The 27,730-nt window shown below is 32.9% G+C and overlaps 1 protein-coding gene and 1 long non-coding RNA gene across 3 annotated transcripts in view; one reads left to right on the top strand and one right to left on the bottom strand.

The window, feature by feature from the left end:
- Window positions 1-27,730, bottom strand: part of LOC126737949 (uncharacterized) — a 541,322-nt gene that overhangs the window by 484,695 nt on the left and 28,897 nt on the right. The window lies entirely within an intron of this gene.
- LOC126738035 (uncharacterized) lies at window positions 8,439-9,881 on the top strand. Its single transcript, XR_007661199.1, has 3 exons — window positions 8,439-9,359; window positions 9,509-9,622; window positions 9,753-9,881. It is a non-coding gene; the product is annotated as an uncharacterized LOC126738035 (long non-coding RNA).

Raw genomic sequence — 27,730 nt, 5'->3', positions numbered from 1 at the left:
TTCGATGGTATATTTAGTACTTTTCTTTCTACTAAATGATATTAAAAATATAGCATAGGTCTAGAAATAATAGGATTGTCTAATAATAGGATTGTTAGAAAGCTGCGGGTAATTTCTTTCGGGGATCTAAATTAGCAAATCACGGGATTTTGAGATAGTTGAAATTACGTACTAGCGAACGGTAAGAGCTTATTGCTTATTCATCTTAAAATAATTCAAATTCAATCCGCAACCCATTAAACCTTATAAACAGTGATTAAATAAACCATTTTCCATCACCGGACCATCTAAGGGCTAGATGGAAAATAAACCAATAACACCCTTTTCTATCATAAAGATTTATTTTTCCTTAAGTTTTAATTATTGGTTTTAAGTTCTTAGTTTTAACGAAATAATCGATTCCTAGAAGGTTCCCAATAGTCATGAAGCATAAATTTTTAATTCAGTAATCCATAAAGCTGTCACCATAAGTATAATCCATATATTTCTATGAAATTGTCACGCTCCTAGGTCTTAGGCCTTTTTAATGAAATATACACTTAACTCATAATAGGGGATGTATAGCTGGTTGTGAATTTCGTATAATTAAATGATGATCTTTATTTTGTCTCCTTTAAACATATTTTTTAGATATTACACGAATATATCTACATTTATTTTTCATAATTAAAAGGCATAACTTAATTGGATACGATTCTTAAAGACTAAAATAATTTGTATAAATTATAAAATCTAAAAAATTTTAATACATTTAGTGATCCGTTTATTTAGTTCTTCTAACAAAGTACCTAATTGGCCCTATCTGTAATCCTCAAAATATATAATAAATGAATATGACTCCAATATGCCCAAAAATATATTTGGGAATAACCCAGTAATTGAAGATTTACCTCAAAACTATGTTTTAAGCGATTGAAATTATAGAAATTTTTAAAAGTATTCACATATTATATTCACCATCTAATAGCTGCGTATGATTGAAAATTAAGTTCTTTCTAATTTTTGTTCTTTTTAATTCCTAACTTTTCATTAATTGATTTATTTGGCTTGTTTCTTATGCCTTATTCTTTAAGGAGAGCGTTAAAATGTTAGTGGCAGAATAGGAACGTAACTTGGATTTATTTTTCGCCCTATGGTTTTTATTCGGCACGGATTTAATAATTTTTATTACTTTAATTTAATTAACTCTAGGTGTTATTATCTAAATCAGACTTCACAATTAAGCAATAACTTTAAATAGCCAAAGGAAACTAGTATGCTAAAATAGTTCATATTCTCTTTGTCACTAAGTAGATAAAATACAAAACCAGCAAATAACGTAAAGTCAAAATTACAGAGAAAATGGTGTATTAAGTTAATTATAGGTATTTCGCCCTGTATTAGAGAGGGCATCAGCAGATCTGCAAGTAAGTTATAAAACGTAAAGCATAAGTCTAAATAATTATATATACTTCTTGAATAAAAATACACTACTTTGATGTTAAAGCTGTCTAAAAACTTTTTTAATGAAATATACACTTAATAAGTAAAGTCACTCGGTCAAAGTTTAGTTGTCAGAGTCGATCTTTGTTGCTGTCACAGACAAGTTAAATCACTATCGCCGAGATGTGGTGTGTAAAGCGAGTTCCTACTTGTAGTCGCAGTCGAAGTGAAAATTAGCTTGTTATTTACTCTAATTTCCTATTACTCCTTAAACAATATTATAGTCCCACTGTTGGTGACCAATTACAGGTCCAGGAGTTGCAGCAAATAATCGAGTTTAGTTATCGGAGAAAGTGTTTTGCCTGTTAAGTTACCTGCTTAACAGTGAATTTAAGTGGGGTTAAATTAAGTATAGATAGCCAAGATTGATATCTGCAATACTATAAAACTATTGCATGTTTCTATCGATGGATCCAATAAATGGACATATTTTGTATTATCCAATTTTTTTTGATCTGTTGGGTTAATTGGTCAGCGCCATATAGGCTATGTTCCTTCACCGAAAAAAAAATCTACTAGTATACACTGGCCTAACTATCGCGTCCCTTTCTATTGGGAAAGAAGCCAGATAGTAGTTTTCCCCCGTATATTTCCTAATCCACCGTGCCCTTTCTGATTAAGTAGGTTCATTATGTTTCATTTCTAAGGGTAATATGGGTTAGTCAGGTTGAGATTTACAATTAAATTATTTCACAAAAAGTAAGGGATTCACTCGCTCTTTCCAGGATTGGGTGGATTAGCCTGTTAAAAAAATATAACAAAAACTAAAATTAATAGATAAATACCTTTTGTAAAATCTGACTAATAAGCTTAATGTCCATATGTTTTAATTGAAAGCTATTTCATCATTAATCAATTAAAAGTATATATTTTTTATCTTTTAGGATGAATCTTTAAACATAGGTTAAAAGAGAAACTAGGAAAATTCAAAGAAAGGAATGAAGGACAAAACAAAAATTATTGAATAAAATTTATTCCTAAGGGTCTAAAATTTGAATTTCAAAAATGTATCTTTATTGAAGCATATTTCTTTTGAGCAATGATTTTTATTAGCTTTATTGTATATTTATATATGGCGAAATAAAAAAAAATCATACAAAGAACCGCTTCAAATTAAATTTTCCTCCTATGGGATGTTTTAAAGTTACTTTAGGTCATGTGTCCATCAAATATTCTTTGTTTGCTTTTATTATATAGGGGTCTCCTTTGAGCTCTGTTATTTGCTCATTTTATAATACTTGTTATTAAAACCCCATCCACTATAACAAATTTCAATTTTATTACTTGCAAACGTAATTATTACCACAGGTTGCTTTTAATTAAAAAGCTCTGTCAGTAGCCTCCAGTTGCATGGCTCATTAGTAATCCCTACGAGGCGTATTTTACACTCAAAGGCTCTCAGAATGATCTTAAAGGTATCACTTGATGGATTGCCTAGAATTTCTAAATGGCTGAAGTGTAATTTGACGCCAATCAATAAAAACACTGTGCTATTTTACACATTAAATAGTGGAAAAATCTTCTGCTATTATCTATTATACTCATATTTTTTCTTATTTGTGGCAAAAGGGCAAATATTATGCTACTATATATACGTGCAAAAATTCGAATTTATAGAAATATCCGACACGACACTTTTGACATCGCTTATTTGAAGTTATGCTAAACTTTTACCGACGAGTCCCGCGTAAATATGTATGGAAAACTATTTTGAACTTCAAAAGTTCCATATATCTTCCGCAAAAATCACAATTTATATACGAGTTTTGTGAGGTTACGCAGTATAGAGACTGTTTTAAAATTCATGGCTGATCGATAAAAAATGCATTATAGGTTTCGAATCGAAAAAGTGTAAATGTATACTTTATAAGTTAATGATTAGCGTAAAAAGTATTTATTTGGATCTTTTAAGTTTTAGAGTATAATAAAAATTACTTTATAATGAAGCTGGATATCTCCTTTTTGAATAAGTAAAAAAATTAAAATTGTATTCGTTATTTTAGGTCACATATACGTACTCCTATTATACATGTCGTTCGTTTCCATCGTATTGATTGGTTATTAAATCTAGGTTTTTCAGATGTTAGGTTTTTGAACTCATTCAGCGGGTCAATGGAGCAGAGAAATAAATAAAATCAATTTAAATAAGGAATAGACCATATCATAATAATATATTTTCCTTCATAAGCTTAAAGCTGGTAAAATATTTATTTTCCTTCGCTTGTTTTAGATATAATTATTATGTTGTTTCTAGCAAACCTACTCATAGGCCCGAGTTGTTTAGAATTATATTAAAAAATTTTGATTTAACAGTTCTTGGACCGTAACCCGACACTTTGATATTATTCCATTTGCGTACTTCCATACGCGACAATTCATAAAATAAACCAAAGAAATAAGCAGTTATTTGTGTGAAAGTATTATTAATTTCTTCTTAAAAATGCTGCAAGATTACACTCAAAAAATAATCTTAGGAAATCTAGGAAATAAATAAATTTAATTTGCTTGATGCAGAATCAATTTATTGTCCCATATTTTTTCCAAATCTTGGAAGAGTGCTTGTAAAATATCCTAAAGTAATTTAATATATTTAATAAACGTATATTTTATAAACACCCTGTATTTGTTTAAAAGTGTCTCAATCACTAGATTTTTATGGTATACCAGAGTTTGTCGCTGTTGACCACAACCTGGTTCCTTCGAGTTGGTTTTGTGAGTTATAGAGGGCCCTCACTTGTCTTCTCAATTGACACATTTGGATTCTAAGATCTCGGTATATGTTATCTTAGTTTCCGAGTGTTGAGATACTTACTGCTTAGCGGCAGTGGAGCGTCTGGGGTAGCCTTAACTATTTTAGGGGACACTAGCTAGTTGTCGAAGAAAGAAGATATATATGTAAATTATTAGCAAACATAAAGTAACTATATTGATGTTTGTTGGCATGACTGAATCAAGGGGACCGAGGTTCCCCGGTGAGTAAACTTAATCTTTATTAGATGGGTCAGTACAGTAAATCGTAAACAATTTTTTTTCATGGTACTCTCAATCTCTTGCTGTATACATGGTGGAGCTCGCTGAATGAATTGCATTGTCAATAATCACGTAGGTTTAATTTTAAAATACCCAAATTTTACATGTTGATGTTTTCCCTGATATAAATCGAAAAAAACAATATCAGCTAAAAACTACTTTTGAATGTAAAAAATAAAATTTAGTAACTTGTATTGCATTCCCTAGCATATCCGAAATATTACTTCTGCAGTTAATAACCCCTGCTGGTGTTCAAGATTAGCTAGGTAGACATTTGCAGATCTCACTCTTCTATAGAGCAGATCCGAAAAATCCTCTATTTGATTGAAATCCAATCTGAATGCTGGCCATCCTAAAAACCTTATATCTCTTGAATATACTTAGCAACTAATTTCGTTAGGTGAGGCCGTGCATTATAAAGCATTAAGTAAAAATTGTTACTCATAAACGGGGCATAAAGACAATATTATGTTCCAGAATATCTCCAATGTATCTGGCTGCAGTTAAAAGTTCCCATCAAGCAGTACTAAATCCCTGTGGTTTGTTAAAGAAATTTCTTCCTAAAGTATATTAGAACCTCTTCCGAAATTGGTTGACGATCTTATATTGTACTGACAATATCAGCTCAGCATCTCGTCTGTAAACAGGTATAGATGTTCTCTTGCGAATGGCAACCCTGCCATCCGGTGCTCCTCAGTGAGGTGGGGTACAAACAACTTGACAACTTCCTCTGGTCCCCCTAATCCATCTCTTCGACGAAGAACTTGTACAATCAAAAATCGATTATCTACGGACCCAGTTCATAGCTGCAGACTTATTACTGATCGCCTGTCGTATTCTTCTGTTTCCTGTAACCTAACAACTGCTCAATTGATTAAAGTCAACTTCAATAAGAGAAATTATTATTACTTTAGCTCTTAAAAAATTTACATTTGTGTTTGCATGATGCGACGGTTGTGTTGCATTTGGTTTTTCTAACAATATTTTTTAATTAATAAATAATTTTCTAAGAGATTAATTACATCCAGTTAAAATAGAAAATAATATTTCCGAGTCATTAGGAGTAAAGAATAGTGTCCTTCTTTTAATCCAAATATTTATAAAATAGCTTAAACTTTAATTAACAAAGACGTCAAACTTTTGGTCTATCCCTTATAAGGGAGTCTATGCAAAATAGACAATCCAGTCCCAACTTTTTGAAATATTGAAAACTTTCCTAATCTCCAAAATTAAAAAATATGGACATTATATAGATTTAGAAGATAATTTTTGGTGTCTTCATCAGGAGAAGTTAATAAGGTTTGCACTGCCTATTTATTCTTTTATTTATGATGCTCGTATTATAACACTTTCTGTGTTCATTGAAAGAAGACAGAGGTATAGAGACTAAGAGAGTTAAGCATCCCGAATGGATCAGAATTAAGATTTTTACTACATCTTGCTTTTTTTTAACCCATTAGTGCAGGAACTTATAAAAATAGTTTTTTATGTATTTTTTCTTTATGAATTAGTTAAATGACTTAAATAAGATATAAAAAAAATACAAAAATCAAATATTAGTTTATATTAGTGTGTTATGATCCGTCCCTCAAAAGAGACTCCATGCATAAAATACATAAAATTAATATTATTTAGTTTATATGATTATTTTTGAAACAATTTTTTGGATGAAATCCACAGTCACTTTTCTTCTTGCATACTTGGCACCTTCGATCAGATTTATTGTACCGAATTAAATGTCCTATATTATCAAATCTAGAGGCTTTATGAACTGGAAGCGTAGTTTTTCCACTACTTGGTTTTTTACTATAAGACTGTAAAAAACTTAGGGCGATATACCTCCGAAATTCTAGTAAGGAGGCACAATTTGCATCATTTGGTCTTAGCTTTTTCATAAGTACCCAGCCATTTGAGAGGCTTGCATCTAAAAAAAATGAAACTATTGGCCAATACCATTTTCGCTATCGCATTTTTGTCCTATACAAAGCAATCAGCCCATCCATTTTATCAACTCCTCTCATGTGTTTATTGTATCCAGCTATAATTTTTGGTTGTGGAATTTGTATTTTAGTTTTAATTTCCTTACACCATCTAGATGTGGTAACAATGTTATTACTTTCGAAGTTGGTACCAATGTCACAACCTTGTTGTCCTTCTGGACCAAACGCGATTTGTTTGTCTTGTGGACAAAATAGTTTTTGTTTGTCTAAAGGTGATGGACTAAATCCTTTTTGCATGTCTAGGGGATTTTCGCAATATATTTTAAATGGTACAAAATTCGATTTGAACGTCCAAAGTAATGTGAAATGATAGAAATTCAGTTAAATAATGTTGCGCCACCTTTAGTTCAAAATGTGAAAATTTGGACAAATTGCGTTTTGCACCTCTGGTCCTCAGATGCTAAAGATATTGATATCATAAAAGATATAGTTTTAGAAATTAAAAAGTATATCAGGAAATTGTAGATTTTGGAAATAACTGTAGTATAGAAAAAACTAACGATTTCAACATGTCGGGTTTTGATCTGAAGGTAGCAACTAGTCTGTTACCAGTTTTAAATGACTCATAAGACACTACTCTAAAACTAATCGAATCTACTAAATTTTACGACTCAATACTTAATGCTGAAGGTAAATCTATGTTAATTCTAAAAACACGCCTTTCCACCAGTGCAAAATTAAGACTCAAATCCAACTACGAGTCAGTGCAGGCTCTTTTAAATGACATTAAAACTCACCTTACAGTTTGTCTTTTAGTTCTTTTGGATTAGAGATTTTTCAAATAGGCCTTATAAGTGCTTTTTTCCAGATATCGGAATATACATTTGTAGGAATGCAAGTATTTAAAATGTTTAGAAGTGGTTTTTTACAAAAAGGTGGGCAAAGCTTGATATCATTTATACAAAGTCCGTCAGCTCCTATAGCATTTGATTTTATGGTTTTAATTATACTGTTAACGCTTTCTTCATCAAGAAGACCTTAATTTAATTCTTGATTACTATTATGCCATTTATTTTCATTGTAAAAATTTAATTTGGTTTGTGATATATTATTGTTAATTTGGTTAACGCATTGAGAAAAATAATTATTTATAGCCCGGGAGCCAGTGACAGATTTTTGTCAACCATCGCAACCCTAGCCAAACTTTGTGGAGTGTTAGATTTAGTTGTCCTCTAAAGCAAAATGACCGTCAGCTGGTCCACTAGCGGTGGGTGGGCCAATGGGAGGGCCGAAAACACGTAAAAAAAATTTCAACTTTCAGTCATTTCAACCCTGCCGAAATTTTTGTAGATGGTAGTTTATATAATTATTTAAATAAAAAAAATCGTCAGCCGGCTGTATGTTGGTGGAAAGCCCGTCAGCTGACCATGAAAACATGTAAAAAAATTTTTTAATTTCAGTCATTTCAACCCTGCTGAAATTTATAGAGATGATAGTTTATATAATTATTTAAATAAAAAAAATCGTCAGCCGATTGTATGTCGGTGGAAAAGGCGTCAGCTAGCGCTGTGAAAGGTGTAGCGCGTAAATCACATATGCCACCCACCCGCGTTGTTAAGTGTATCAGCTGACGGGCTTTCCACCGACATGCAGCCGGCTGACGATTTTTTTTATTTAAATAATTACATAAACTACCATCTATAAAAATTTCAGCAGGGTTAAAATGACTTACATTATTATTATAATATTATTTGACGTGAATTTTACATGATACGTAAAAATGCGATAATATGTATTTCTATTTAAGAATGAAACTATTACATTGTTAAATAAAAATTGAATTTTCAATAAAAAAAATTGAAAATTTAACACACTAAACTTCAAAATTAAACTTTTTCATATTTTGGCTCGTTGTTTGGTTGAAAATTCAACCAGTTGTTGAAAAAAAAAAATTAAATCAAAAAAGTTCTTTCAATCGTACTTTTTTAACGGTGTATAAATCAATTTAAAACAACATTATTAATATCATTTTTGTTAAAATCAAACGACTTGTAAAATATACACGATCTTGTATATACGACGCACAAGGTGAAAAGTAATATTCTATATAAGTATAATATTGTCAGCTGTTCATTGAAGGACAACAACCTTTTGTTTGCTTTATACGGGGAGATTCGGACTAGCGTCTAGCCGGCCCGGTAGCATCGGTCCCGAACCGAAATCCGAATCGATCGAATGGCGAACATTCTCGGATTTTGACAGTTCAGGTTTCAGGTTAAGGTCAAAGTTTCGACTCGACGTTCTATTTACATAATGATATTCAATGGTGTATATCATATTATTATTTAAAAACTATCTAACCACTCAATAAACATAAAATTAGTGATTACAATATTAAATCGCCTGTTTGAATTTGCCGCTAAAAGCAACCGAGTACATCGGCCACGTTCGGGATCAATGCTACCGGGCCGGCTAGACGCAAGTGAGATTCGGACCTATAGAAATCCAAAAGTTTAGGTACACATTTAGCCTTGAGGTCGTTTGAGCCAGTAGTCGTACTTTTCAATTTGTACGCAGTTCAGTTCTTTTTCGTCTCTTCACATAGAAGCAACGTAAAAGTAATTTCGGAGCAAATTCGAAAATGTCTAACGTTAAACCGTTTTGCGTTATTTGCAAAAGAAAAAGTGATAAATTGAAGTGCTTTGAAGAAAAAATATTGTGCAAATGTCGTGAAACATTGAAAATTCGCCAGGATAATAAATTAACTTATTGTGATGTTGTGGTTCCAAAAGAAGTCAATGAATTCCAGAAATATCACACAGATTGTTATAGACGTTTTACCGCCTTGCCGCAAAAGTACAGAGTGTCTGCATCTAAACCAGAAGTTGCATCAACTTCAACATCACAGTATGTATATAGTTAATTTTTTCATTTACATGTGATTTGAGTAATTAATGTATATAAAAATTTTTATAATGTATATAAAAATAAAAGTTTGAAAAGAGTGTAGAAAACGAAATTAAGAACGCATTATTGAAGTTGTATTCCTTTTTCAGACAACATGCTGAAAATCAGAGCGATAATACTGATGAAGTTGCGGCAACTGAACCTACCGTACATACTCATTCTGACTCTTGTACAACACAATCAGCAGCTGGTTCAGCCGAGCAGTATGTATATCAATATCAGTTATTTAACATATATATATTTAAAGAAAGTGCTACTGCATAATTTAAAATTAAAATTAAAGTTACAAGTTGTATGAAATTTTGCATTACAAAAATTCTATTCCTTTTTCAGACACCATGCTGAAAATCAAAGTGATGACATTGAGATGGAAAGACTTACAGTTTCTACAGCACAATCAGCAGCTAATTCAACAGAGCAGTATGTATATCAATATCGATGAATGTTTTCGTATAAGTTTATAAATAATTAAGTTATTTATAAATGAAAGTATTTACGTTATAAATATATTTTTCAGGCAATGTGCTGCTGAGATAAGCAATGCTGATGATACTACTGTGAGTCATAGTTGTTTTTTTTTGTGGTAAAAGCAGAAAAAAAGTAAAAGGCCGCGAGGAACAGTTATTTGTACTTACGAAGTCAGGACGCGACACGGTGAAAAATATCGCACAGTCAAGCGATGATATTGACGAAGAAAATGGTGAAGAAAGTAGACGATTTTCCATCTGATATCGATAGTTTTTATCACAAGAGGTGCAAAGTAGCCTATTATAATACTCGCCAATCAGTTGTAAGAGGTAATAAAGAACAGTCACAGTGGCATTTGACAAGAGACGCTCGTGCAGAGGCGTATGCAGCTGTTGAAAACTTTGTTCTTCAAAATATTATCAATCAAGAACAAACATTTTTTCTGACATTTTTAAATGATTTATTTATTGATCATTTAAAAGAGCTTACTGGAGACATTTGTGCATATACCTTTAAACCTTACCACTTAAAGGAAAGATTACTTAAAAAATTTCCAAAAAGAATTACCATTATAACTTTTGAAAATAAAACCCTTGTGAAACCATACAGGGGCATTGTCGTAAATAGTGAGGTTGAAAAACGTAATATTTTAGAGGCTGCTGCTGATATTTTAAATGAGAAAATTCGTAATCTTCAAGGTCGTAATTTGCCACAAAACTTAACAGTAAAAGACATAATACAGGGCGAGTGCGACGTTCCTGACTTTTTGATGGACTTTTATGAAAAAATTTTAGCCGGAAATAATTATCGTCGCAAACATAATTCAAGAACTAAAAGATTAGCTAAATCGTATGGAGAAGATCTTATTTATGGTGTATTAAATGGCCGATTAAAATGTTCAAAACATATGACCCTTGGCTTGACTGTAAAAAGTCTTACTAATAGTAAAAAGATTGTCAACATTCTCAATAGATATGGGCATACTTGTAGTTATAGTGTTCTAGAAGGCCTTGAGACTGAAGCTACATTTTCGTCTTGCGAGACTTCAGATATTTGTCCTGATGGAATCGAACGACTACCAGGATTACATACAGGTGTCGCTTTTGATAACTATGATCGGTTTGTTGATACAACATCAGGTAAAGATACACTTCACGATACCGTGGGAATAATTTTTCAAGATGTGAGTACTTGTGAAAGTGAGGAAGCTGTTGAGAGAGAGGAAGCTGTTGAGAGAGAGGAAGCTGTTGCAAGTACGAGCAACATTAACGTCGACGTAACGGTACCGAAAAAAACTAAACATAGACGAAGTTTCGACGTAATCAGCCACGATTTGCAACCGTATCCGAAACGACCGCGAATTGTTGAGTGTTTGCTGCCTCTCGAATCGCCATTACATTCAATAACAGTAAATCTCACATCCCAACGTCACATTCATTTTTCGTGGATGCTTTCACACTATTATCAGTTGTCAATGACACCGATGTGGGTAGGCTACAATAGTTTAGTGCATGAAGACACATCTCCACAACAACTCGTTCGTTATTTAACTACAATAAATTCTTCGCCAACAAACAAATCTGTTGTATTAGAGACTATGCAGCAAAGTAAAAAAGTGGCTGATGAATGCGGAGAAGAGTATATGCAGGTAACATACGATCTTGCTATCGCGAAAATCGCCCTCCAAATCCAAAGTACCGAAAAAGGAGTATTTGATAATTTATTTATACACTTGGGATCTTTCCATATAAAACTGGGTTATTTTAAAGCATTGGACAAATTTATCGATAATTGTGGTATTACAAATATTATGGTGGATGCTCTCATGCTTGCCAGTGGATCAGTCAACGGTGTGATTGCTGGAAAGCATTTTTACAGGTGTAAACGGTTACACCCCATGGTTGCCTTAGCATTAAGAATATTGCATTTTGAAAGCTTCATTCTTGAAAATAATGTTACGATTGATGATGAATGCAAATCTAGATTAATATTAGCTTTAATTCAATTTTCAAAGAAAAAAGCATCTTCGCCGTTCATAGAAAATGAAGAAATATTAGATTTGGTAAAACAATACGAAGAATACAGTGAAAAAACATTGCAAGGCGATCATGGAAAGACCCCACAATACTATATGCTATACACACGTTTCGTCGACTATTATTTGTTCCTAAATGCAAGTATTCGCAAAGGCGACTTCCAGTTATTTAAATATATGTTATCAAAAATGGTTTACTTATTTTTCACATTTAATCAGCCAAATTATTCGAGATATTTAGTTAAATATCTCGATAATTTGCTGAAAATTGACGACACACATCCTGGCCTGCGTTCGCAGCTAGAGGAGGGATCATTCGGCGTTAAAAGGACAAAGAAACCGTTTTCAAGGCAATCAGTTGACCTCACTCTTGAGCAAACTATTAATGCAGATGCTGCTAATAAGCTGACTGGAATTTCTCATATCACAAGTTCGATAGCAGCTAGACAGCGATGGTGCCGCAGCCACACCATTCGATCTGCGATTATTAGTCATACGTTAGATGATGCACATTTAACTAAAAAACAAGACGTGACACAAGATTTGTCAAAGGGTGTGATTAAAAAAAACAGCAGTCAACTAGCTCGATTAATTAGTGGAATAAAACGAAATATCAACCCGTTTGATAAAGTTTTAAACAAAAATAATTTATACAACATTTCTACTGGCCAAGCTGCACCAGAAAATGTCGCTGACCTTTTGTTGAGTGTTGAAGAAACTGGAAATCAGCAGAGACAAAAATTTATACAATTGTGTGTAGACGATCCAAGTAAGTTTGATCAGGCTATTTCACAAAATAAACTTCATACTTTTGCCAGTATCATCAGTAAAAAAAAATTGTCAATTGCTGGAAAGGAAGTGGAGCTGAGCATGCAGCGTGATATTTTTGGCAAGCTTCTTTACATTTCCATGCAAAAAGAAGTTGATATTGCAAAGGTTCTTGCGTACCCATTAACGCCAGTACCTTTGTCAATGTGCCATCTTGATGGTTCTATTTGCAAGACTGAAAAATCGGCTCTGATGAAATTGTTGGAGAAAGAAGTTCAATCACAAGCACCTACAAACACAGATGTGATTATCTACGATGGATTTTTCATTCTTCACTTGATGAAAGAAGTACCAAATACTTTTGGAAACATTTCTCTACAACTTCTGCAGTGGATTTGTGCAACTCCAGCAAAAGTTATTATAGTCACATTCGACAGATACATTTTCCTGTCCATAAAAGATACGGAGCGTAAAATGAGGGGTATGGAAATATCTGATTATCGGATTGATGGTCTCGATCAGTTGCGAACGAAAGATTTGGCTACGGAGTTGAAAAATCCGAATTTCAAAGAAGCAATCGTCAATTTCTTCATTCAACACTGGGCTGAAAATCACATGGCACCTTATATGAATAATAAAGAGATTTATATCAACTGTGAATCATGTTATAAATATCAAGTGAACGATGGAAAAATTGTCAAAACGTTGGAGCCGTCATTGACGTGCCCCGCGCACGAGAAGGCGGACACCAAAATGATTTTTCACGTTTCGCAGTTGAAGTTCGATGCGAATATTACAATTCGTTGCTCTGATACAGATGTGTTAATCATCATGCTCGGTAATATGTCTCAAATACGTTACAATCCATCATTTTTCCGCAAAGGAAAAAAGCGACCGCTGGCAATAATGAGAGAAAGTTCTCGCTTCATTGAAGCATTCACACAAATGTCGATGCCATCGCATGAGAAGAGTGAACCTTTTAAAGTGATTGAAGAGTATATCTGTGCTGTGTACGGATTTAAAAAATTACAAAAAGTTAACCAGGCAAGAGAAGCAACTTTTCATAAAAATTACAAAATTGGTAGAAATGACGTCTTTGAGTTGCCGAAAACAAATATTGATGGGTCAAGTCTACCGCCGTGCCAAGCTGAATTAGTCAATCAATTTTCAAGAGCATGTTACATATCCGAAACATGGGCACATGCACACCTAAAAGTGCCCAATGGAAATGATCCATCGGAATATGGATGGACACAAGTCAATGATACTTTTAGGTACATCTGGTTTACTGGAAGACAGTTACCAGTTTCTGTCGATGACATCACTATGCAGCCTGAAGAAGGTGAAAATTTTTTAATTTACTCTATACTTTTATTATATTTCGTTTGATACGGTGCGTAAATGCTTACATATTATTTTTTTTTATAGATAACATTAGTGATGATGATGACCTAATATCACAGGCAAGCTCTGATAGTGAGTCTGAATGCGATGATCAAGATAACGATAGTTGTACCAGTCACAGTGAAGATGAAATTGATGATGAACAGTGAATAGCCTTTATTTTGACAAAAACTTGCCTTTTTCACTACAAAATGTATTTTTTAATAATTTTTTTTTTTTAAACTGTAAATTATATATAAATTTCATTAATTTCATAAAAAAAATTCAATTAATTAAAATTTATAACAATTTATAATGAGAAATATCTGCTACAATGCATGAAATATATGTATCACTAACAGGTTTGTACGTATCATGTAAAATTCACGTCAAATAATATTATAATAATAATGTAAGTCATTTTAACCCTGCTGAAATTTTTATAAATGGTAGTTTATGTAATTATTTAAATAAAAAAAATCGTCAGCCGGCTGCATGTCGGTGGAAAGCCCGTCAGCTGATACACTTAACAACGCGGGTGGGTGGCATATGTGATTTACGCGCTACACCTTTCACAGCGCTAGCTGACGCCTTTTCCACCGACATACAATCGGCTGACGATTTTTTTTATTTAAATAATTATATAAACTATCATCTCTATAAATTTCAGCAGGGTTGAAATGACTGAAATTAAAAAATTTTTTTACATGTTTTTATGGTCAGCTGACGGGCTTTCCACCAACATACAGCCGGCTGACGATTTTTTTTATTTAAATAATTATATAAACTACCATCTACAAAAATTTCGGCAGGGTTGAAATGACTGAAAGTTGAAATTTTTTTTACGTGTTTTCGGCCCTCCCATTGGCCCACCCACCGCTGGTGCGCTAGCTGATGGTCATTTTGCCTTAAAGCACAACGAAATTTAGTACTCCACAAAGTTTGGTCAGGGTTGAAATTGGTCAAAAAAATCTGTCACTGGCTCCCGGGCTATTAGGGCTTCTTGATTTTCTAAAATTACAAGGCAAATCGGTATTCTTTGATTTAGTTTTTGCAGTCCTTTATCTCGGAGCCTCATAAGCAATTTAATATTCTCAGTTATCCAGGGAGTAAATGGTTTATTTTTAATAGTTTTAGTCTTAATTGGTGCATGTTTGTCAACTAAACAAAGTATATTGTTGTTAAAAGCCACAAGTTTATCGTTAACGGAATTTATGTAATAGGTACTATCCCAATTAAATCTTAAAGCGTCATGCTCAAATAAATCCGTATTAATAACATTTCATTTTAAAATGTCCCTCTTTACTTTTAGGAAACTCAAGACAACAGAATACTAAGTTGTGATCACTAATGGTTCTTTGCCACAAGACAACGAACCGACTCCATTAATTGGATAATGTTTATTAATAATAATGACATCAAGTAGGGTACTTGTATTGTTAGATATACTCCATCTTGTAGGCTCGGTTATTACTTGATTTAAATTAAATGTATTTCAGAGTGCTAAAAATCTGTCAGAAAGTCTACACTTCTTTAGTAAATAAATATTAATATGCTCCATAAAAACCACACGATCAAAATAAGGTATCACTAGACCACCCTTTAGAATTAGGAATAGGATTAGGATTAGAATTAAAAAATGGTGTTACTCAAGTTGCAAGTATGGAAATAACGTAAATTAAATAAATAGTATTTATTCTAAATATTGTTAGCTTATAGGTTTATGTAATATTTGTGTATTATTATATTTTTATGCTATGGTTTTCTGCTTATATACACGTGTGCTTTTTTGGTTTAAAGTTTCCTTTTAGGAAAAATGAAAGACTTATACAACAAATATTGAAATTTTGATGTAGATTCTTACTAGACTCTATATTTGATCCTTACTTCCGGTATAATAGTGTAAGTGCCGCCATCGTTAAAATATTTTAGTATATGTTGTAGTTTCTGGAGACTTACGCTTTATATGAAAGGTTTCACGAAGTGAATAATTTTTCCACTAATTATTTAATCAGATTTTTAAAATTTATTATGAAAATTCCGAATTTGACAAAATTTCGTTAATCAACAATTTTCTAATTTGTCGAAAAATAAAGTTTTAAGTAAAATTTACAGTACTTAAAAAAATTATCTAATATTACGCATTCGGGCTTTGACCCCGTGCACGCAACCTAAAACTGCCTCGCGGAGGCTCATTTTCAACGTCAACTTAAAATTATAAATAATGGAGATTCAGGAGCTGTTTTCCCTTTTTTCCCTTTTTTTTATTTTTAATTGTTTCTAGATCGAACGAGCTAACGTACATATTTTTAAATCGCTTTCATCTGTTTTGAAACTTTTTTTAACTTATTGTACTAGTGAGTAAGAAATTCAATGCTTAAAAATTGGTAAAACAATAAATTTAACTATTTAAAACCGCGAACTGAAAATTTATTTTAAAAAATAATCTAAAAACTATAACCTAACATATATTAAATAAAATTCTAACTTTTTATTTTTTAAATAATGTGAAGGAATAACAAGTATTAAAATAAATGTAAATAATTGGATCATTACAGAATCAAAATTGTGCCAGGTAGGAGTTCATAATCCAGAATATATTTCCTATATAATGAACTAAAATAATATATTTAAAATACCGAAAGTTCTATAGTCTAGAGGTCATTCATTAACCGGGATGAGGATGCCAACTTAACATGGTCGTTCGCGTCATCGTGAGTTTCAAACTTTGCATAGTTTGCGAAACTTATAATTAATGACTGCCGGTACATTTATTACGTTGTAAGCTTTGACGGGAAACAACTGTTACTTTAAAACCAAATATAGGGATGGTGTATGGCAGTAACCGAAAGTTTACGATGAAGTGTACTGAGGGAGTTAGGACATCTCATTTTGAAAATATATTGCTTATGATTAATGTTGTAAATATTACAATTACCAGATGGAGAGCTTAAAGGAGCTTATTTTATGACCGATTCCTTGACAAAAAAAAAAGATTTTAAATATGATTTCGAATTTTGAGGCATCCTTTTATCTTCAAGATTGTTTTAAATACCACACTAAGTGCAAGAACATTCTACCGAAAGGTCCGGGAGCAAGAATTACTGAAATAAATGGTTTATTGTAAGAGTGGATCCAACACGATCCAGTATAAGTATGAGAGAAACGAGATGCTGCAAATCAAATCATCCTACAAAGACTGTCCTCTGAAGAGCTTAAAGTATACGATCATCTGGTGAGCCATTTAGAGATGCGTTACGGACAGTCACATCTGGAACAGGTCTACAGCACATAGTTTAAAAATTGACGCCAAAAGGCAGAGAAGTCCTTACAAAGTTTGAAGCTTTAGTTTAACTGGTATATCCAGATGGGCAGAAAAAATCATGGAATGTTTGGAAGATGAAGCATTCCTGAATGAAATCTACGATGGTGAAACGAGGTAGGCCTTATTACTAGCAGAGGCTTTACACTAAACTTGGAGATGCACTAACATTAAATTCGAAACTCACTAATCAGTTAGGCACATCATTAGGATAATGAAGGACGTAGCCGTCAGGACCGGAAGTTGGAGTGTTGAAAATGTGACAAATCAGGTTACATAAAAAGATACTCTTTAGAAGATTCCACTCTGGTTAATCTGGAAAACTAAAGCAGGTGAAGGGGCGATCGTCGATCTGAATTCAGGAAGCACCAGTAAAAGTGAATAGCGCCCAGGTCAACTCGTTGACGTGTGGTGATAGAATCATCCGGACTGTGCTGCTGGATATAGGCGTAGCCGATCGAGAGTTCTAGCCGTGACACTGGTTTCGTGGCGTCAAAATTGAAGCCGAGATTTGGTGGCGAACGCCCGTACAGTGGAACGACTACTTGGAGATACCGCGGGACCTAATATTTTACATTTTACAAGATAATATATTTTTTTTATTATTACGTATTTTTAGGTATATGATAAATGTTTTAAATATTTTTTATTATTTATTTTATTGGAGAAATATACATAAACGGTGTTTCAAAATCGTCTACCCTCAAAATACGAAAATGGATAATTTACCCCAAAGTTGCACATTATTTACTTATAAAAGAGTATGCCATATAAAAATATATATATATTATATTTTATGTGGTTTTCAAGATTATTGAAAAAAAACAATTTTTCAAAAACTTATTCTTGACACTTTTGTGGGTTCTCTTGGTTGCTATGGGAAAGTTTTTGCATTGCTGTATTACTTTTTCGTAAAAATGTTAATGCCGAAAACAAAATTAGGTAGATACCTACGGCAAATTTTTGTTGCTTATTTAAAAAATCGAAAATTTGAATGATTCCGAAGATAATCAAAAAAAAACAAAAAAAAAATTAAAATTTATTTTAATTTTTTCTGAGCTTAAACAGGAATGCAGCAAGAGGAGGCATTATTCTAAATAAAATTAAGATTGTAAAATAAAAGTTAAATATAAAATTGTTAATTTACCCAACTAATTTAAATACCGAATTTTTATTCATTTTAAAACTCAAAGCGAGTATCAAAATAGTTTGGTAGTTTAAAATTTTAAATGCGTAATCTTACTATAAGCTACAATAATAACTGCAGTAAAATATTATTTCGAATCAACGCAAAATATGTGTCCCAGCGCGTAATTTTTGCCATCGCGATGCGGTCCTCGTCTCGCATGATTTCGGCTTCTGTTGTGAGGTATCGATGGAAGCGGGGATAAGTGTCCAGGCTACGATATAGGTGCGACAAAAACGGTCTTAAAATAAGACCCAACATAGTAAAATTTGCAGCTAAGGTTCGCCAATTAAAATGACATATACATTCTCTGAAATGTGAAACAAATAAATGACTTGTTAAACAAGCGTCACGAAAAGAAAAGAGATTGCTTTCGGAGAGATTGCTTAAGACCCTTGTACGTGTTGAAAGAAGTATTCCGGTTAGGGTAAAGAATGTCAATCATTATCCTGTGTTATTAAAGAAAAGCACGAAATTAGTCCACTACTCTATAATTTCTGCAATACTTTAACAAATTACGGATGTGGTTACCAACCGAGAAGTTATTTCTGAGAGAACTGGAAAAAATGGCGTCGTCGTCAGGCACCAGATTAAGGACCGAACAAAGGAGGGAATTGAGGCATTTGGTCTACAGGTATCGAACTGTTTTTTAAAGTGGAAAGAAAGGAAAGTCTAAAATAGTTCAGCACAAAATCAATACAAAAAATACTCGTCTCATCCAGCTGAACTAAAGTTGAGTCTAAAGAAACGTCATCTATTTTAAAAAGTCCAAGTCAAGGATTTTCGGTTTTTTTGAGATTATGCACTTATTACTAGAAAGGTACTCCTTTAGTAGTCTTGAGGAGAGGCGAAAATCTGCTGATCTGAAATTTTTATTTAAACTTCTTAATAATAAAATTGATTCGCCAGACTTATTACGACATGTAAATCTTCATGTGCCCCGTAGATCATCTAGAAATTCTGACATATTTTACCTATCTAGACCTAGAACGAATATTTGTAAATATTCTCCAATGCGTAGAGCATGTGGCACTTTTAATTCTGTTCAGGATCAATGTGACATATTCAACTGCAGTTTGTCCGAAATTAAAAGAGTGCGCTTTTCCTAGATAGTAGACATAAACAAGATTATTTTTTATTCAAGTATTGTATAATATTGTAGGAAACTATTGCTATTAATAATGTATTCTTTTTTTTTCTCTAGTTTTGGATTGTAATTTGTATAATATTGTATTTTTTCCCCCACTCAATAATTGGAATTTTTTCTGTGGAGTGGTGTAATTAAAAATAAAATAAAATAAAATTACTATGTGAAGGAATAACTTTATGTGAAGGAATTTGCGAAAATCGGAAAACTATTGATCAGGCTGACAGAAGGAGAATAAAGATTTCGATTATCCCAAGACTGTCAAGAGATCCTCTTAAAGAGGATCTCGACGCTAGTAATGTGGGCATAGTAGCCGTGCTGTCCCAAATGCAAGATGGTCAAGAAAAAAAGTCATTAGCTATTTTAATAAGATGCTGTTCAAACTGGCTTGGACATAGCTATTGACTCAAGGGTGACCGTCGAAAGTCACAAGCTGTTGTCAAAAATATGGAGTACTACAAATACTTCTATGGGAGGAAATTCTTGCTAGGAACTGATTATGCAACTTTGAATTAGCTCCTTCGGTTTAAGACATTGAAGGGTCAGATGGCAAGATGGATATAGAAGCTACAGGAGTTTGACTTTGGCACTAGATGCCCTGTCAAAAAGATTCTGTCCAGAGAACAGCAAACATATTCAGCAATCAGAGGAGGAAATCCATGCTGGAAGTCCTCTTTGAGTAACAAAGGCTCTGGCAAAAGTAAAAGAAATAATTTACAGGGGCAATAGGAAGGCAGACGTAAGGGAATTTTATGTACGGCAAGTTCTTTTGAAAGTATCGCTATTGACGTTGTTGGTTTATTTCCCGAATCAGAGATCGGGAATTAGTACGTAAATAATATTTAAGGTAGAAGGACTACATCTCCATCTATAATACGATTTAGATTTTGGTTGCCTACAAGGAACCGATGTTGCCGCGGAGGACTACGTTAGTGACCGGCATAGAAGAATGGATGTCAGTCTTAGTCAAGTGCGTATTTCCATTTAAGATGCCAATGATCGAATGAAGGACGCATACAATGTTAAAGACCAAAATTACGACAACGGTGACTTGGTTAGACGTTACAACCCTAAGAGAGGGAATGGTAAATCACCGAAACTTCAAACATCCCAAGATATAGCCATACAAAGTTACAACCATGGACGATGTTTTTTGCAGAATTTAAAAGCCGCCAAGAGTTATAGCTCAAGTCACTCGTCCCCTCCTAAATTTTCCTCTAACATAGGTTTCGCACCATTTTTGGGATGGAAAATGAAAAGAACATCTAAAAAAACGGGGACTGGAAAATTTTTCAGCAGATTTGACAACTTAGCTATGGTCACTGTTTCAAATAATCGTTTTTCTTCAAGCAATTCGCGCGGGCTATAGCTCTAAGAGGTAGCATTTTAAGACACATGTTTATAAAAAAGTCTTATTTTGACTCTAACAATACGCCTATAATATATTTGCACCGAATTTTATAGTAAAGGAATACAAAACGAATACAATAGTAAAGGAATGTACAGTATTAACCCGTAAGTAGGTTTTGATTTACCTGTTGTTTTCTCTGGGATAAAATTTATCTCATGGTTGTGGTCCTTCGAATTAAAAGAATTAAAATCAGTTATGTGGTTTTACGTGGGGTAACATAGAGTAAAAATAAATTTTAATAAATAATTTTTGCATGATTTTGTCATCACCAAGTCATGGAATTTAATTCATGTGTTAAAGTAAATATTAAACCATCTTTAAACGAAAGCAAAAATAGGAAGTGAAACAAATAATTCAAAAAGGAATTATTATAATTTATCAAAAAATGGTGAAAACGGGCACTATCAAGAAATAGGTAAAAACTTGGTGAAGTTAGATGTAGAGATCTACCAAGAATTAGTTAAGCATTTGAGACTAATTAGACGTTCTATTTTTTCAGTGTAAGGTTTTGTTAAATTTATCATTGTTAAGTTAATTACTATGAAAAATGTCCGTCGTATCTTGGTGCTGAACTTCAATCAAGGTCTTAAGTAGAAGTATTCTGGATAAAAAAAGGCAATTTTATTAGACATATTAGCATTAAATATGTCAATAATTTTTAAATATGAATTTTAAGTAAAACTTAAAATTCATTTAAAGTTAAACTTTATGAATTTTAAGTAAGTTTTCAGCAAAAATATTTTTCCCATGGAAACTTTTTAATATTCTTGCTTGCATTATTCCTAACACAATTAACGACTGTTCTTAACTCAATTAGACGCGTAAAACAAGCAAAAGGATATCGGAAATTCTATGCTGGAGGACGTGGTCCGGCCAAAGTAATCCTATTTTATTATTGGTTGTTCTGCGTATTCGGATAGGGACACAAAACGAAACATCGATTAGAGTCGTAAATAGAGCCTGCTCTATTTGTTTTTATTATTTTACTTGGCATTCGGACTGACATTGTTATTTGCCAGGAAGAACACGGTTGTATTTTTGGGATAGATTGTGCGATGTCTGTCCGTCGTAATTGTCTAACTTATCTATTTGAGATGTAAACAAATAAATATTATATAATAGCTTTGAACTATTTCGTTGTTTTTTTTTTATTGGGACTGAAAACGGGGAGAAACTAAGTGACCTCAAAAGCAAAAATCTAAGTGGAATGTATTGATTCTTGTTAATATTTAGGCTGTCAGATTCATGAAAACTAGGATCATTTGGTAGGTCAAAGGATCATTAATCAAGACAAAGTTTAGTTTTGTATAATCGTAATCTGAATATATAAAGCTCCTTTAACTGGAACCTTTGGTGTAAATCTACTGAAACACGTAAAATCTATATTGTAATATTATTGATACTTGATTTACTTAAGTATTATGTCACAATTTAAATAAATATGAAATTTAGAAAACACTATCTAATATGCTAAATTATTGAAAAAAAGACCAAAATATAATTCCATAGACTATATAACCCAATAAAATGAGTAACCAATTTATCTAGGAGAAAGAATTCGACGTGTTTAGATTTAGACGACAAATTTAGCCAGTTAAAAGTTGGAAAAAAACTAATTGGAATCGATAAAAGTATATTCTATTTGGAATGTATTTTAAGTTAAGAAATAAATTTTAGGCAAAGTGTAGCGTGGAAAAAACTTCTTCAGTGCTATAATAAGCTTCAATATAAAGGTAAAATACAAGCTTATTAAGGATTAGTGATAATAATTTCACTATTAAAATTAGGTGAGCAAAACATCTGTTTTTTACGCACTAGCATAAGTGATTACACTATGATAAGTGATATAGCACTATCTTGCATAATAGGAGAGAAGAAAATGGAAACAACATCATTTTATTTGATCAAGACGATGTTCTCGTCATCGTGAAATACGAAATTATTTCATGTTCTCTTTCTTAATAAACATTATATTGCAGTCCCCAATTGTCCCCTCTGTTACTTCGGCTAGTTTTTCAAAAAATTTTCATCATCAGATGACTCTCTTGCGGTAATCAGTGCGGCGCCAAATCAGTACTTCCCTGGCCAGTATCTTTATCGTCACCTATTTTAAAATTAATAAAATGGTACAAATAATACTTGATTTATATTTGTACTTTCTTATTGCATCAATAAAAATCCTAACATATGCTGATAATTTAAAACCCACATAGAGTCTATTTATTCTCATCCAATATGCATAAGCAACAAGATAAACAGTAAAAGCAAACCGCCAGAAAAACGAACTGAAAATATTGGAAACCTTTTTATTTCTTTCTTTCAGAGAGAAACCCGCATAAAGGCATATTTTTCAAACAGAGTAAGTCATTTAATAAAGTAGAGTTGAATTACTTTTTTATCGTGTTAAAAATAATGATTATCTCGGTTTACTTATGATATTTTGTTTTTTTTTCAAATGATTTAAAAAGAATATTAGATAACGTTTAAAAAAAGTTACAAAAATACTCGTTTTAGAGAATTTATAACAAATTATGTTGTAAGTATTGCTGAAAGTTTAAAAAAAAAAACTTTTAGATGTTCTAGGCAGTATCATTAAGTAGATTGCAGATGATACCTTTTAATGTATAAATTGCTTCTGTGAACTATTTTTTAAATGTAAAAAAAACGGTAAATTTAGTGAGGTTATGTACCGTAATATCGGATACTTTTGGTTTCCTAATATCGTATAGTATCCGATATTTGGAACCAGTTTGCTGGAGCTGCTTTTAAATAAATCAACTGATTTTCTATCATAGATACTTGCGTTTTACTCTCTTTTTTTTAATAATAAATAAGAATAAGTTTCATATACCATATTATTATGCTTTTAACCTTGATTAAGGAGGTTTTTTGCTTTTTTTTTCTAGATGAACGGAAAACAAGAGAAAGGTTGTAAAACATGGGATGCAAGAGCCATGGAGCTTGCGGCAAATGCTGTTAGAAGTAAAGAAATGGGATATTTAAAAGCGTCAAAAATATATAAAGTTCCAAGAAGTTCCCTTGTTGATTACGTAAAATCAGACTAGCCAATAGAAGTATTAACAGCTACGAAATTAGGAAGAAGACCTGCGCTAACCAACGAAATTGAAAATCTGTTAGTTACATATTGTTTAGATATGGAGATACGGTTTTATGGACTAAGAGCTTCCGATATTAGAAGGCTAGCGTTTCAGCTAGCTATCCAGAACGGCTTACAACACCCTTTTTCTATGACGTGTTTCTATAAGTTTGACGTTTTTCTATAACTGCAGGAAAAAAGTGGCAAAAAGGATTTTTAAAGAGACATCCTAAACTGAGTTTTAGAAAGCCACAGGGTGTATCTGCAGCTCGCATAAAAGGGTTTACTCGAGAAAATTGCGCGGCTTTTTTTGATATTAGAGCCAGCCTTAGCAGAAATCAAATTGAATCCAGCCAGATTATTTATTGTAGATGAAACAGGCATTATAACTGTTCAACACAAACATTCAAGGGTTCTCAGCTTATGAGGTAAAAGGCAAGTTGGGCCCTTGACGACATCCGAAAGGGGAGCTCTTGTTACTGTACTGACTTGTATGAGCGCTACCGGAATATATGTGCCACCTATGCTAGTATTTCCTAGAAAAAATATGAAGCTAGAACTTCTAAATGGAGCACCGCCAGGAACGATCGCCAGATGTCATCCTTCCGGTTGGATTCAGCATGATCTGTTTACAGCTTGGTTAACACATTTTATAAAGCATGTTAAACCAGCAAAGGGCGATCCAGTGGTTTTAATATTAGACGGGCACTACTCTCATACGCGCAACATCCCTTTAATTGATTTAGCAAGGGAAAACTATGTGCATATTTTATGTCTACCTCCTTATTCGACACATAAGATACAACCCTTAGACGTAGCTTTTATGTCTCCACTTAAAACATATTATGCATTGGAGATTGAGTCATGGCTCAAAAATAACCCAGGAAGGGTGGTAACTCACTATCAGGTCGCTGAGCTGAGGAGAGCATACCTACGTGCTGCAAGCGTTGAAGTGGCCGTAAATGGTTTTAGAAAATGTGAAATTTTTCCGCTCAACAGGCATGTATTCCGAGACGATGAATTTGCTATTCATTCCCAACGTGAAAGAACCCCGCCACCACCCCAACAACTTGATGAGAACGGGCCAGAATCGGAGAAAATAGAAAGCGAAGATGAAATACCTCTATCTTCTATGAGGGACAGGATTAAAACACCTTATGCTATCCCCACAAAACCCTTAATAAATAGCTTGACCACTCCTTCTACAAACAGAAAGTTGGTGAAACCGACAGATATCAGCCCTATGCCTAGTTGCTCGTACACGTCCGGGTCTACGAATAAGCGAGGAATACGTGGCACTACTGCGTTAATAACTGGATCGCCTTACAAATCAGAAATGGAAGAAGCTTTAAACAAAAGAAACTTAAAAACAGTTCCAATTAACACTGCACTTAAGGGTCAAAACAGAAGCACAAAAGCTAAACCAAAAAAAAAAATTGTAAAGGGAAGGGAAAAGCTAAAAAACCTCTCACCTCATCCAGTGATGGTGACACTGATACTGAATTGTAGTTAGTAGACAGTGATGATGATATGGACAGAGATGCTGAAGACACCGAGTGTCTGTATTGCAATAATTTTTATTCAGAGGATAGAGCAGGGGAAAAGTGGATCAGATGCAATCAATGCTTTCGTTGGTGCCATGAAGAATGTGCAGGAACTGACAAAAATCTATGGTTTATTTGTGAGATGTGCTTAGATTAACTTTAAGGTTTTTCATAAAGTTTTTGATCGTATTTTTAATTTAATATTAATAAAAACTTAAACAAATACCTATGCTTTTTATTTTAAACGTTTAAGTTCCGAATGTCGGATATATGCGATATTAGCAACACCTACTATCCGATATAAGGAACCTAATTTCAAAATAATAATTTATGCACTGTTATGCTTTTTTAACTTTTGTGAAAGTTAGAGCCAGTTAGAGCTATTTTGAGTCACATAATGAAAGAACATATATCATCCTAACCGTTTTTAACATGCCATTAATTTATGTGGTATGTAGGTATTTTTTGTTAATTAAAAGAAAAAAGTATCTGATAATAGGCAACTTTCCTCTACTAGAAAATAAAATACACAAAATTTTATATATCAATCCTAGTTTTAGAAATCTAAAATAATAAGAGGAAAATGATATTTTTTGTATACAATTGTGCTAACTTTACAAGAAAAAATTAAATCCAACAAAAAAAAGCTTAAACTAATATTCACATCAATTTAATACATGAAAAAAATTTAATACATAACATGCAAGTGGAAATACTGCAAAAAAGTATGAAAACTATATTAGTTCTAATAATTGAAGGTTTTAGCAATCAAATATGAAAAGAAAATTAGCCAAAGAGTCAAGATTGATAAAAATAATACTATTCGCATAACCAATCTATGTAGCATACTCGCAGGGCCCTTACAAACGATATGTCTATCATATTACCAACAAAATATATGTCGGAGAGTCAGTATTATTATTTTCGGCAGACATGTTCGTTATAAGTAAAACTCGTAATTCATGAAAACACACACTTAATTACGTAAGTATAAAGTACCGTCGCGAATAAAATAAAAAAACTAGTGATCCGAAGCCGCCGGTCTATCTATCATCAGTTCTCTCAAAAGACTGCCTTTTCTTTTCCTTTATGCTTCTCCAAGCATTCATTCTCGGCTTCGTACCACTCTCTCGATATCTCTTAAAAGATATTGAGTCATGTCCTTTATTTCATTTCTAAATAAACTTCACTAAAAATTAACATGAACCCAGACTCATAAAAATAATTAATGTACGGCCGTACCGCCGATCGGTGACAGTAACTTAATAACAAGCCTATTACTAATCAAAACAAATCCGTATCTTAATATTCTTAGAAAAATTTGTATAGCCGACACGGCCATACTGACGTGTCGCACGTCCTCGTGCGCTAGGCCATCCACCTGGAACAACCCAAACAACTATTAAACAACAAAACCGCTTGTCCATCCTGACAAATCACATAAACAAATACTTTTTACATTCCAACCATTCTTTACTCAACTTTCGTTCTTAATCACCTTGTTACACTCGTAACACACAAAACAAATCACCGTAGTGATTAGTGAAACATATGAAGATGATGAATCATAATACACCAAGAAGATTACCGCAGTAATACTTCTTCTAATTTTTTTTTCAATACACCATGTATTGAAGCCAAAAACTACCGCAGCAGTTTTTAAGTAACAGATAACCTTAGTTATCTTTACTATACATCACGCTCAACCAAGCTACCGCAGCAGCTGTTAAGCCCCAGACAACCGCAGTCGTCTTTCAACTTCTCATCTAGCTACCTCAGAAGCTATTCTCAGTAACAGATAGTCGCAACTATCTTTACTACTCTCACACTTGACCTAGCTATCGCAACAGCTATCAAGTATCAGATAGCCACAGTTATCTTTGCTTCTATAAACTTGCTAATATCATCCCGCAGTCTAACATTAGCCTTACTTCTGTTTTTTTTTCTTTC

The sequence above is a fragment of the Anthonomus grandis genome, chromosome 1 (genome assembly GCF_022605725.1).
Source record: "Anthonomus grandis grandis chromosome 1, icAntGran1.3, whole genome shotgun sequence".
NCBI classification, from domain to species: Eukaryota; Metazoa; Arthropoda; class Insecta; order Coleoptera; family Curculionidae; genus Anthonomus; species Anthonomus grandis.
The sequence above is the reverse complement of the archived record's forward strand: the minus strand, read 5'-3'. Positions and strand labels throughout refer to the sequence as shown.